Here is a 12,217-nt window from a genome sequence, read left to right as displayed (position 1 = left end):
AATCTAAAATTGAACCCACTTCTTAGAAAAGGGTGATTCCCTAGAGGGTTCTAGCCTAAAGGCGAATCAAACAAAATAAAAATAAACAAAAAGAAAAACTAAACCCAAGAGGGTTCTAGCCTCAAGGTGAATAGTGCAAGAAATTAAAATCTAACTACAAAATAAATTGCAAAATCTAAACTACAAAATAAAATTGCAAGAATTAAATGCAAGAAAATAAATCTATTTTCAAATTCTGATTTCACGGATAGCTTCGTCTCGTCGAGATAGGCGATTTTCATATATTATATGTTAAATTCCGCCTTCCGGATTAGGAGATATCGTCGTTTCTTTGTGGCCCACCATTTTGAATATGATTTCTTTTCATATTGGATTTTTGATTTTCTCCGGCTTCTACATGCTACACGACTTCATTCTGGGCTTTTGGATAATTTGGAAATTGATTTTCCAATGTTCTTCTTTTCTTCATTTCTTCATTTAATCAATGGGTTTTTGTTGAGAGATGGGAAGTTGAGATTTATTCTTCATTAACCTGCAATTAAAAGATAAAAATAATTATTAGTGGTATATTTATTCATATAAAATAGATAATGAGGGTATAAAATTATAATAAAATGTGATTATCAAATACCCCCACACCTAAACTTTTGCTAGTCCTCTAGCAAAGAAAATAAAAAGAAAATCCTAACTCACTTTCGCAGGAATCGCGGTTGTATTTAGCGCATACAACAAGCCTTTAAACCCCTAGGTTACCCTAGTGGACGAGTTGTAGTCTCGTGAGGGTTTGCAGTGAATATACCCACAAAATTCGGTCAACTTGCCAAATTAAAGAAGTCAGTAAATAACTAAATTCACTTGATAACTTTTAGATAATCTAATTGGAGTCAGTTATCACTCAAGAAAACATTTATATATAACTCTAAGGTATAATTTTAAGAAAATCTTCTCATTGTAGCAATACAAAACCAAGCCAAACTTAGAAATTTAATTTAAAAGTTTTGAAAGTAACATGCTAACTCTTTGTTTTAAATAATTTTCAAGTTGCTTGATCTAGAATATTTTCCAAGACCATATATACAACTAATAAACATTTATTATTATTATTATTATTATTATTTTTAACTCTTTCATCCTTGGTGATTTTTTTTTCTACTTTAACGGGCTTTCTAAGTGACCATTTAACGAGTTTTGGGCCAATGGATCCCAACCCAAATGGGCTTAGGTCATTAAGTATGGAAATACTCCTTGGGCTTAATTACTCGGTCAGCTTAGGCTTTATAAGATAGAATCACCTTGAATTCAAGAGTTTTTTTTCGTTTTTGGTGCCCATTTTTCGCACTCTTCTTTTGCAATTTTTTTTTCGGTGCCCATTTTTTGCACTCTTATTTTGCAATTTTTTTTTTGGTATATGTATGTATATTTGAAAATATGTAAATCAAGACACTTTGAAAAAATTATTTTCAACTCTAAGTTAAGCATGCACAATTTTCATTATTTTAAATAAAAGTCCAAGTTAAGGCTTAAGTAAAGTATACTACTTTGAAAATCATTTCTTAAGAAATTTATTTAGAGTTATCATAAAAGGTGAACTTAAGTAAATAACCAACTAGGGATTAGAAAATTTCAAATTTATCAAATAAATCAATTATTACATAACTCTATCAATTTGGCAAGTGACGATATTTTTATAATAATTTTTTTTTAAGAAAAAGGAGGAAAAAAAATGTAACTAAAAATGAAAAATAAAGAGAGAAAAAAAAATAACTAATTCCCACCCCCACACCTAAATTTTGCATTGTCCTCAATGCAAACTCTATGATGCATAAAGTAAAGCAGATAAGAAGTGAAGCACTTACATTTGGTCGGCTGATAAAAATCTGCAATTACCTTTGGTCTGAGGAGGATGAAAACAAAAATTTATTCTTCTGTTTTCTTTTTCTTTTTTTTTCTTTTTTTTCTCTTTTTTTTTGAAACTGAACAAGAAACTCTCACATGAGAGAAGAATAAATTCTTTTTATTATTCTGAAATAAACAAAATAAACAATGTAGAATGAAATATTCAACATGAAAAGTTCCTGTTCTACATTGAATCCTACCTTACTGTTGAAAATTCTTCCCCGGATTTTAAACAAATTCAGAATGATATAATCAATAATGTGAATTTTCAAGCATTTCGGGGTGTTCAGTAATTCTTGCAACAAGGTAAGGTAGGTATTATTGGTGTCATGCATTTTGTATTTCTTAATGAACTTAGACTCTTGTACTGTGAAGTTTTGTTTTCTAACAACCAATTCTTCTGTGAAGTTCTGAAAATTTGGTTTTTTTTTTTTTCTTTTTTTTTCTTTTTTTTCTCTTTTTTTTTCTTTTTCTTTTAAGCAACTGAACAAGAAACTCTCAAATGAGAGAAGAATAAATTCTTTTTATTATTCTGAAATAAACAAAATAAACAATGTAGAATGAAATATTCAACATGAAGAGTTCCTGTTCTACATTGAATCCTACCTTACTGTTGAAAATTCTTCCCCGGATTTTAAACAAATTCAGAATGATATAATCAATAATGTGAATTTTTAAGCATTTCGGGGTGTTCAATAATTCTTGCAACAAGGTAAGGTAGGTATTATTGGTGTCATGCATTTTGTATTTCTTAATGAACTTAGACTCTTGTACTGTGAAGTTTTGTTTTCTAACAACCAATTCTTCTGTGAAGTTCTGAAAATTTGGTTGTTGATTATTCTCCAAGAATCTAAGTTCATCAAGAAAGAGTTCTTCAAAATTTAATTCAAAGCAGCAAATGTTTAACACAGTTTTATTATTCTCAAGGACCTGATCTGCTTCTTCTAAAAACTCTAACTCTTCATCAAAAATTTCCTCAAAACTTAAATCACACTCTTCTTCTTCTTCTTCTTCTTCTGATCTTTCCTGAATGTAGTTTATTTCTAGAGGCTGATTATTTGGTTGGTCCCCTGGATTAAAAATGTTGAGATCAGCAGTCAAATTCCCAAAGGACAGCTTCATTTGACCAGTTCTACAGTTGATGAGAGCATTAGAAGTGGCTAAGAACGGTCGTCCTAAGATGACAGGTGTCTGTCCTTTGGGATTGGAAACAGGCTGTGTTTCCAAGACTACAAAATCTACTGGAAAAATAAAATCTCCAACCTTAATCAGAACATCCTCTAACTCACCCATAGGGACCTTGACAGATCTATCAGCCAACTGTAAGGTGCATTTGGTTGGGTTCAGTACACCTAGACCCAATTGCTGATAGACTGAATATGGAAGCAAATTGACACTGGCCCCTAAGTCTAAAAGCGCCTTATCAATGTGAGTATTACCAATGATACATGAAATGATGGGGGAACCTGGATCTTTACGTTTCAAAGGTATGGGATTTGATAGCATTTCACTGATATTGGCGGCTAAAAAGACTTTCTTTGGGACATTTATTCTCCTCTTCTTAGTGCACAATTCTTTTAAAAATTTAGCATAAGATGGAATTTGTTCAATTACATCTAAGAGAGGAATGTTGACCTTAACCTGCTTGAATGTCTCTAGGATTTTCTCCTCCTGAGGAGAGTGTTTCCTAGACCTGAGTCTATCTGGAAAGGGAGCAACCGGTCTAAATCTATCAAAAGCAGGCTCAGGTTCGGGTTCAGGTTCTTGGTCATCTGAGGGGAGTGATTGTTGAATAGATTCATCAGAAGGAGAAGGAGAAGGAATTTGTACAGGATCAAGAGTTTGACTTGGCGGAGTTCTCACTTGATTATCGACCTGTCTACCTGACCGAAGTGAATGGATTGCATTCACTTGAGCTTCATAGGATGAACTGCATCCTGTGTTATTAGGGTTGACCACGGGTTGACTCGGAAATTTTCCTTTCTCTCTTTCACTCACGGCACTAGCTAGTTGACCAAGTTGGGATTCTAATCTAGCTATAGCTTGAGTGTTGGAGTTGAGCATTTGTCCGGTTGATTGCATGAAGGAATTCAACGTGCTAGATGTTTGAGTCAACATATTCGTGGTTTGAGTAGAGGCCTTAATTATGGTTTCTAAACCCCTTTCCAAGACATTGAGACGTTTATCTTGATCTGGATTGTGAGGAGTTTGAATTACAGCTTGATGAGGAGGAGACTGATTTTGATACGGCAGATTGGGTTGTTGAAATTGTGAATGAGAATTGAATGGAACTGTGTTTCCCCTAGGAAAATGTTGGGTCGAAGCGGGAGTGAAATTTTGAGTTCCGGGAGAATTTCCTAGATTCCATGCAAAGTTGGGATGATTTCTCCAACCTGGATTGTAGGTTGGAGAAAATGGATCATTTCTAGGGTGCTGGAATGCAGCGTTCATCTGTTTCAATGAATGATTGTTTCCTAAGAGAGGGCATTCCTCTGAAACGTGGGTAGGAGACTGACAATTATGACATCCTGGAAAAGAAACATGATTGAGTTGAACTGGAGCTCGTTCCTTAATTTCTAAGGCTTCTAATCTCCGCAGAATTGTCGCCATCTTCACTTCAGAAGCAATGTTTGACTCCAAGGAAAGACCACTAGACTTAGAATGGGGAACTGATGAAACCCTGTCATCGCACTGTTCCCATTGCATTGTTTTTTCAGAAAGACTCTCCAAAAACTCCCAAGCTTCATCAGCATTTTTCCTCATAAAATCCCCGTGGCACATTGATTCTAAGGAAGTTTTTGCAGAATAATCTAATCCCTCATAAATTATTTGGCACAATCGCCAGTTCTCTAAACCGTGATGAGGACATTGGATGAGAAGATCTTTAAATCGGTCAAAATACTTCCAAAAAGGTTCTCCCAGGATAATTTTAAAGTTTTGAATGTTGTTCCTAAGCTTTACCGTTTTATGAATAGGAAAAAATTTCTTAAGAAAAACGGTGACAAATTCATCCCAAGTTGAGATGGAATTTGTTGGTAAGCTGTACAGCCATTTTTTAGCTTTATCCTTAAGAGCAAATGGAATAAATCTAAGCTTAACCGCATCTTCATTTAATTCTCTCATTTTAATCATAATACACACTTCCTCAAATTCTGAAATAAAAATATATGCGTCTTCTGTTTCATTACCAAGGAATTTGGGAAGCATGTTTATGTATTGCGGTCTAAGCTCAAAACTTATTCCATTTGTTTCGGGGAGCCTAATGCATGAGGGGATTGCATTTCTAATGGGATAGCACATATCATGAAGAACGGGTGGATTAGGATGCTCCATTTCTATGATTGGTTCAAAGCGAATTAATCGATGTGTATTATCCCTAATCCACTGTTGCATACACCAAAATATTTCTTTTTATTATTTTTTATTTTTTATATTTTTTTATATTTGTTTTTAAAAGAAAAGAAAGAAAATTAGTTTTTTTTGAGAAGATAAAGAAAAAGAAAAATCCTAACTAAAACAAATCAAAACAATCACTTTTCAATCACTCTAATTCTAGGGTTTAGCCTAACTCAACTAGACCAGCTCCTAACCAAAAACTCCTACAGTGAAAAGATCAAAGTTTTACCCAGGTAGTTAGCCAGGTAAGGATAGTACTAGAGGGTGATCAAAGATCAATTAAGTACCTCTTTCCTTACGGAGCGCTTTACGCAACCCCTAAACCTTGCCTTAGACACCAACTAATCTGAGAAAACTTAAACCGGTTCACTTAAGGATTTCTTGTTCCTTATTGAGCTCGAATCCTTAGGGGCCAACGTCTAATGAGTTTTATTAGGCTTGGGTGGTGTAGTGAGGAATTAGTGATTTTTGGGCTAAGGAAAGGGTGATGAAATCCCTCACCTTATCTTGATTATGGGGTTTTGCCCTTAAAAATATTTTTAAGTGTGTGTCAAATCAAGATGCTCAAATCACTTGGTGAATTCCTACACTATATGAAATGCAACCCTATGAATTAAAAGCAACTAAAAAGGATGGAAAAGAAAAATCTTTTTTTTTAATTAGGGTTAACAATCAAACAAATGAGAAGGGGGGATTTGTTTGAATTTATTATCTTGTTAGTAAATGTCAAAGTGGAGGATGAATTTTATTATGGTCAACAAAAAATAAAATCTCTTCTTCTTTTTTAAGTCCTAATTGTCTCTAATTGTGAAGAAGTAGCTAAAGGGTGGAATTAAAAACTAGAAAGAGGACTTACCTGAAAGCAAATCTTCAAATCCTAGCTCTCCAATCCGCGATCTTCAAGCTCCAAGCGTTTCCTTCACAAAAAACACACAAGTTAAAGAACCAAAATAATTAAAACCTACTTAAGCACCTTCCCCGGCAACGGCGCCAAAAACTTGATGCGGCATAAACATGTACCAAAAAGGTTGCAAGTGCACAACCGTGTCAAGTTATAGTATTTAAGATATCGATCCCACGAGGAAGGTGTTTTGTAGGAGAAAATATAAAATCGGTTCTTATGTTGTGTGCGTGACAAGTAGGAGTGATAAGTGAATGTGATTGTGGAGAGATAGAGAGAGTGGAAGTGATAGTGTGTAAATCGGCACGAGATATAAGTGAGAGTGGATGTGACAAAGAATGAATATGATCAATAAGGCAAGAAGGAAAAGGAAAATAAAAATCAAGAATAAAGAAAATAAAATTCAAGAATAAAAGAAAATGCAAGAAATTAAAGATGGTGGATTCAATTATAGATATGGGTAATCTACAATTGAACCCACTTCTTAGAAAAGGGTGATTCCCTAGAGGGTTCTAGCCTAAAGGCGAATCAAACAAAATAAAAATAAACAAAAAGAAAAACTAAACCCAAGAGGGTTCTAGCCTCAAGGTGAATAGTATAAGAAATTAAAATCTAACTACAAAATAAATTGCAAAATCTAAACTACAAAATAAAATTGCAAGAATTAAATGCAAGAAATTAAATCTATTCTATAAGCATGAAATAAATCTAAGGCAAGAGGGTTCTAGCCTCTTGGCTATTTAACAAGAAAATAAAATCTAAACTACAAGCATAGAAATAAATCTACACTAATAAGCGATGCGGGCATCGATGCCCCCATCGATGGTGGCATCGATGCCTGCCTGCTTCTAGCTGCTGTCCGCAGAACTCCTCTTTCATTGGTTCTTGGGCTTGGATCTTGGGCTTTTGCTTGGGCTTTTGGGCTTTGATATTTCTTTTAATCCTTCATCTTAGCTTGGGCTTTTGGATAGATTGGAAATTGATTTTCCAATTGGCTTTTTGATTCATTTCTTCATTTAATCAATGGGTTTTTGTTGAGAGATGGGAAGTTGAGATTTATTCTTCATTAACCTGCAATTAAAAGATAAAAACAATTATTAGTGGTATATTTATTCATATAAAATAGATAATGAGGGTATAAAATTGTAATAAAATGTGATTATCATCAGGGTCGGTCGGTTGGAACTTCTTGGCTCGTCAACAGGATCCTTAGAGCATTTCTGGAGCTTGGGAGATCTGCAACAAGAGCTTCTTCATCCTTGGCTTGAGAACCGATTCTCGGTTCAAATCAACTCTTTTTCAAGAGTTTCCAACTCATTCAGAGTTATCAACTCGTCCAGAGTTTCAAACTTGCCACGCAAGTTCTCCACAACGTCAAATCGTGAGGAGAAGATCATGTTCCAGTGAAACAAGACGTCGGATCGTCAATGAGAAACAAACTCGACGCGAGCATTCGAGGGAGGCATCTCATCGCTACCGTGAAGAACCCAGAATTAAACAAAGGGGAGAATCCAGATCATTCTTCTCTCTTTTGTAATCAGGAAATCCAATTGTAGCTGAGATTAAAGGAATACAAATTAATTTTTCTTTATTTCTTTTACTGCAAATTTTCCCATAAACAGGGGGGATAGAGAGCCTCAGATCTTTCGAAATACACTCTTTATACACAGGATATCACCAAGATCTAACTAGCCTCTTCTGAAATTCATGGGGGTTGACTCATAAAACCAACAGCACCTAGCCCTCTTGATTAAAATTCGTCGCGCTGAGAAATGAGCCCCTAAGCTTGTATTTATAGGCTTCGAATGCAGTTATTTGGATAAGAATGAAGGATTTGGTTCTATCTTAGTTAACAACAAACTAACCACGTATTAGGATGATATCAACTATCAAGTCAGTTGGGATGCTCTGGAACGAACAAAATCTGAAAATATCAACAAACCCGTCAAAAACACGTTTTGGGAACTAACTGTGCGGGACACCTCTTGGTGACCCGCACTCGTGCGGGTCACCAACTAGTAACCCACATGCATGCGGGTCACCATAGGGTGACCCACGTGTGCGAGTCTCCTTTGGCTTTTTGGCATTTCCCGAACTTGTTTTGTCGTTCCATTGACTTGTACGCTTCATAGGCTCGCTTCGTGCACTTATTAACGTCTCTTCGGCATCAAATGATCCCCTTTAATTTGGATAATCTTCCTCGACTTGGATGATGATGTTCATCATCCTCGTTTGGCCTTGAACTATGTGTGGGAACCCATAGGTATTTTTTTGACGCCTACAACTAATACAAAAGATGGAGTAATATTGATAAGATAAACAACAATCAGAAGTGTTTCTGCCCAGAGATATCGAGGTACAGATGCTGATATCAGAAGAGCTCTAGTGGTGCCGAGAATGTGACGATGTTTTCTCTCAGCAACATCATTTTGTTCATGAGTGTGTGGACAAGACTGCTGAGAGAGAGTGTCATGTGATTTTAAAATAGATTGTATTGCCGAAGAGGTATATTCACAGGCACCATCAAAGCGAAATATCTTGATACATTTATGAAACTGGGTGTGAATCATATTTGTAAAGTCTTTATAAATATTTAAAATATCAGAATGAGCACGCATGAGATATACCTAGGTGTAACGAGAATAGTTATCAATAAAACTAACATAATATCAATAACCAGAAAATTATGGTAATAGGGCAGATCCCAAGATATCAGAATGAATCAAATTGAATGGGGATAAAGCAATTTTATTACTGGATAAAAATGGTAGGGCAATTTGTTTAGCTAATCGACACTCAGTACAGTTTGATAAAGTAGAGAATTTTAAATTTCCTAATACTCCTGATTTAGATAAAAGTTTTAAGCGAGAGCCAAAGATATGACCCAAGCGACGATGCCACAGATCAGAAATAGAGGGCACATGGAAAATGTTGGATGAAGTGGAAAGATGTAGAGACTCCAATTGATAAAGTTCAGTAACTCTACGACATGTCCTATTCTTCTGGCCAGTGTGATCCTGGACAACACAAGATTTAGCATTAAATAAGATAGTGCAACCAGAATCTACAATTTTCCTAATGGATAAAAGTTGCATAGATAATTTGGTAATATGAAGAACAAATGATAACGTTAGACAACCAGAACTATCAGAACTTGGAGTAACATCACCTACTGAGTGACTGCAAGGGAGTGTCATTAGCAGTATAAATGCATAATGAAGAGGGAGCAGGTGAACAATTTGTAAGAACGGAGTTATCTAAGGTCAAATGATGAGATGTACCTGAGTCGAATATCCAAGGAGTAGAAGTACCAGAATGAGCAGACAAGACATTAAAATCTGAGCTAGAGGCAACACCACTAAGCCCAAGATTCTTGGTTATTAATGTAGTAATCTCTGACAGGTGTTAAGAAGAGAGAGAGAGAGAGAGAGAGAGAGAGAGAGAGAGAGAGAGAGAGCTAGAAGTCTGCGGCCCTTGAATAGCAGGGCTAACATCAGCCGAAGCAGCAAATGGAGGTTGAGTCTTCTCGAGTGTTGGACGAGGTGGTCTCTTACGACCTTTATCAATAAGATGACCCGGCTTCTTACAATAACGATAGTAGAGTTGCCGAGAGGAATCAGATGTACTGTTAGAAGGACACCGATAGGAAGAGAACTACTGAGGTGTAGCTAGAATAGTATGTGATGAGGGTAATGGCTAAGATGCAATAACTAGAGGGGAGAGGGTCTAAAGGTGCGTATCTTTAGATATAAACTCAGCCATGGCTTCACGTAGACTAGGGAGAGGACTGCGATGAAGAATGTGTCCATGTAAGCTTTTGAACTCAGGGCGAAGGTGCATGACAAAATGATATAACTGTTGACGATCACATTGTTTTTTAAATGCTATGGTAAAGTCTAGAAGCATCTCAGGAATATGGTTCCTCCATCATCTGCAATTCCTCCCAATAGCCCGATAATAAGGAATAGAAATCTTGAATAGACCGATCACCTTGATGTGTATCCTGAAGAGCTTGGTGAAGTTGATACTCACGAGCAACACCAATTTGAACAAACATGTGACTGAGAGCTAACCACTGCTCACGAGATAAAGATACTCGTCCAAGGGAGAGTCGAATAGGAATAACTACAAAACACATAATATATGCCATGATCTGTTGATTAGAACGGATCCACTAAGAATAAGTGATCTGAAAATCATTAGTAGTGGAATCACTAGAAGTGACTTTTGATATGGAGGATGTAGATAACGAAGGCACAATAATAGTTTTGGATGGACAACGAAGAGATCCGTAAATATAACCTCATAGTTCCTATTCTCTTTAAAATCCAGTCTGATGTTTAGGAACCCTAAACAATCCCTATTTATATGTCTAACAACATGGATGACAATCTCGTAAATAACCCAGCCCAACTCAACTTGGAATACACGTCAATCAGGAATCCCAAATCACCCAGGAACCCAATCCGGTCGACCAGTATGTGCAGTGCGGTTGACCGGTCAGAGAGCTCATTTTTAGACCCTGCAGCGTGCACATTTTTGGTCAACCGACATTGGTCGGTTGGTCGACCGATATGGCCTTGTCGGTCAACCGGTGTCAACCATTCGATCAACCGGCCAGAGTCTGTTCTTCCATTTCCTGATGTCTTCTTTTTTCCTACTTTTGACCGTTTTCGTCACCACCAACGGTTCCGCCCACGCTTCTATTCTTAAGCTAGCATGAGAATCATCAATCCTCAAGCTCTCATGAGGATCGCTAAGCTCCCGAAGCAAGGAAGAAGATACGCCCGTATCAACTAAGCCCCCAAGGGTTACCCCTTCTAAGAAGCCCCTAGCTTTCTATTTATTTTATTTTATTTAACAAAGAAACTAACAAGAAGATTTTGGGCCTATTAGAAGAAATGAGTAAAAATAATGGCTTCATTATCCGCACCAAAATTAAAAAAAAGGGGGAAATTGAAGGCTTATTAGCAAAGAGGGATAAAACTTAGAAGCTCTTTCTACTACCCCCACACCCACCCACACACACACACACACCCAAACAACCAACTAAAAAAAGGGTCAAGTGCAAACAGATGTAAATAGACCTTACCCAATTGCAAAGAGACTCCATGTAATTTTATTTATTGTGAATAGACCCTATGTAGTTCTATTTTTTGTGACTAGACATGTTGTAGTTCTACTTGTTGTGAATAGACCATCTGAGTGAATTTTTTTCTTTTTACTCTTCAAATTGTTTAAAATATTTGAGGATGTAGATATACTACCTATAGTTCTATAGGTGAGGAGGAACACACAGTTGATACTTTTTAAAGGAGTCAAAAAAGTTCATTAAGGAGGTGTATTCACACTTGGTTCAATACCACAAGGAGTCTATTTGCCATAAATAAAACTTTAAAGAGTCTATTTACGACAAATAGAACTATATAGATCTTCTTGCAATTGGGGGATCCGGATCCTCTCCTAATGAGAGAGTTCCTAATATATCCTAATGAGATCTTGGCCTTTGATTTATCAATCAAAGGTCAAGATCTTCTCATGCACAAAAGTAGGGGGGAGATAACGATAAGATCTTGGCCTTTGATTGATAAATCAAAGGCCAAGATCTTCTTATTAGGAGATATTAGGAGAGGATTCATTAGGAGAGGATCCCAATTCGCAATTGGGTACTACATGGGTGTGGTCACAACCACCCCAATATTATCTAGAAGGCCCATATAATATATGGTATTTTGCCCCCAGACAGATTGAACTGGATTGTAGACTGTACCCACAACACCTGCTTAGTTGTCCAAAAATTCTCATTACTAGCCTAAACAGTAGCTGTCGCCAATCCTTAGCAGTCAATGAGAAGAGTATTCGCAATAAAAAATTGTGGACATACTATTAATAGGGGGCACTGGACCGGGTCGGCCCACGAGTGCGCTTAACCGGCTCGCTTTTGAGCTCGGCTCGATCCGACCCGGCACGATACAGGTCTAATTCGGCCTATTATAGTAGCAGGCCGTAAGAGCATGCTGGGCT

The sequence above is a fragment of the Asparagus officinalis genome, chromosome 6, assembly GCF_001876935.1.
Source record: "Asparagus officinalis chromosome 6, Aspof.V1, whole genome shotgun sequence".
In the NCBI taxonomy this organism is placed as follows: Eukaryota; Viridiplantae; Streptophyta; class Magnoliopsida; order Asparagales; family Asparagaceae; genus Asparagus; species Asparagus officinalis.
This window is presented reverse-complemented; position numbering follows the sequence as displayed.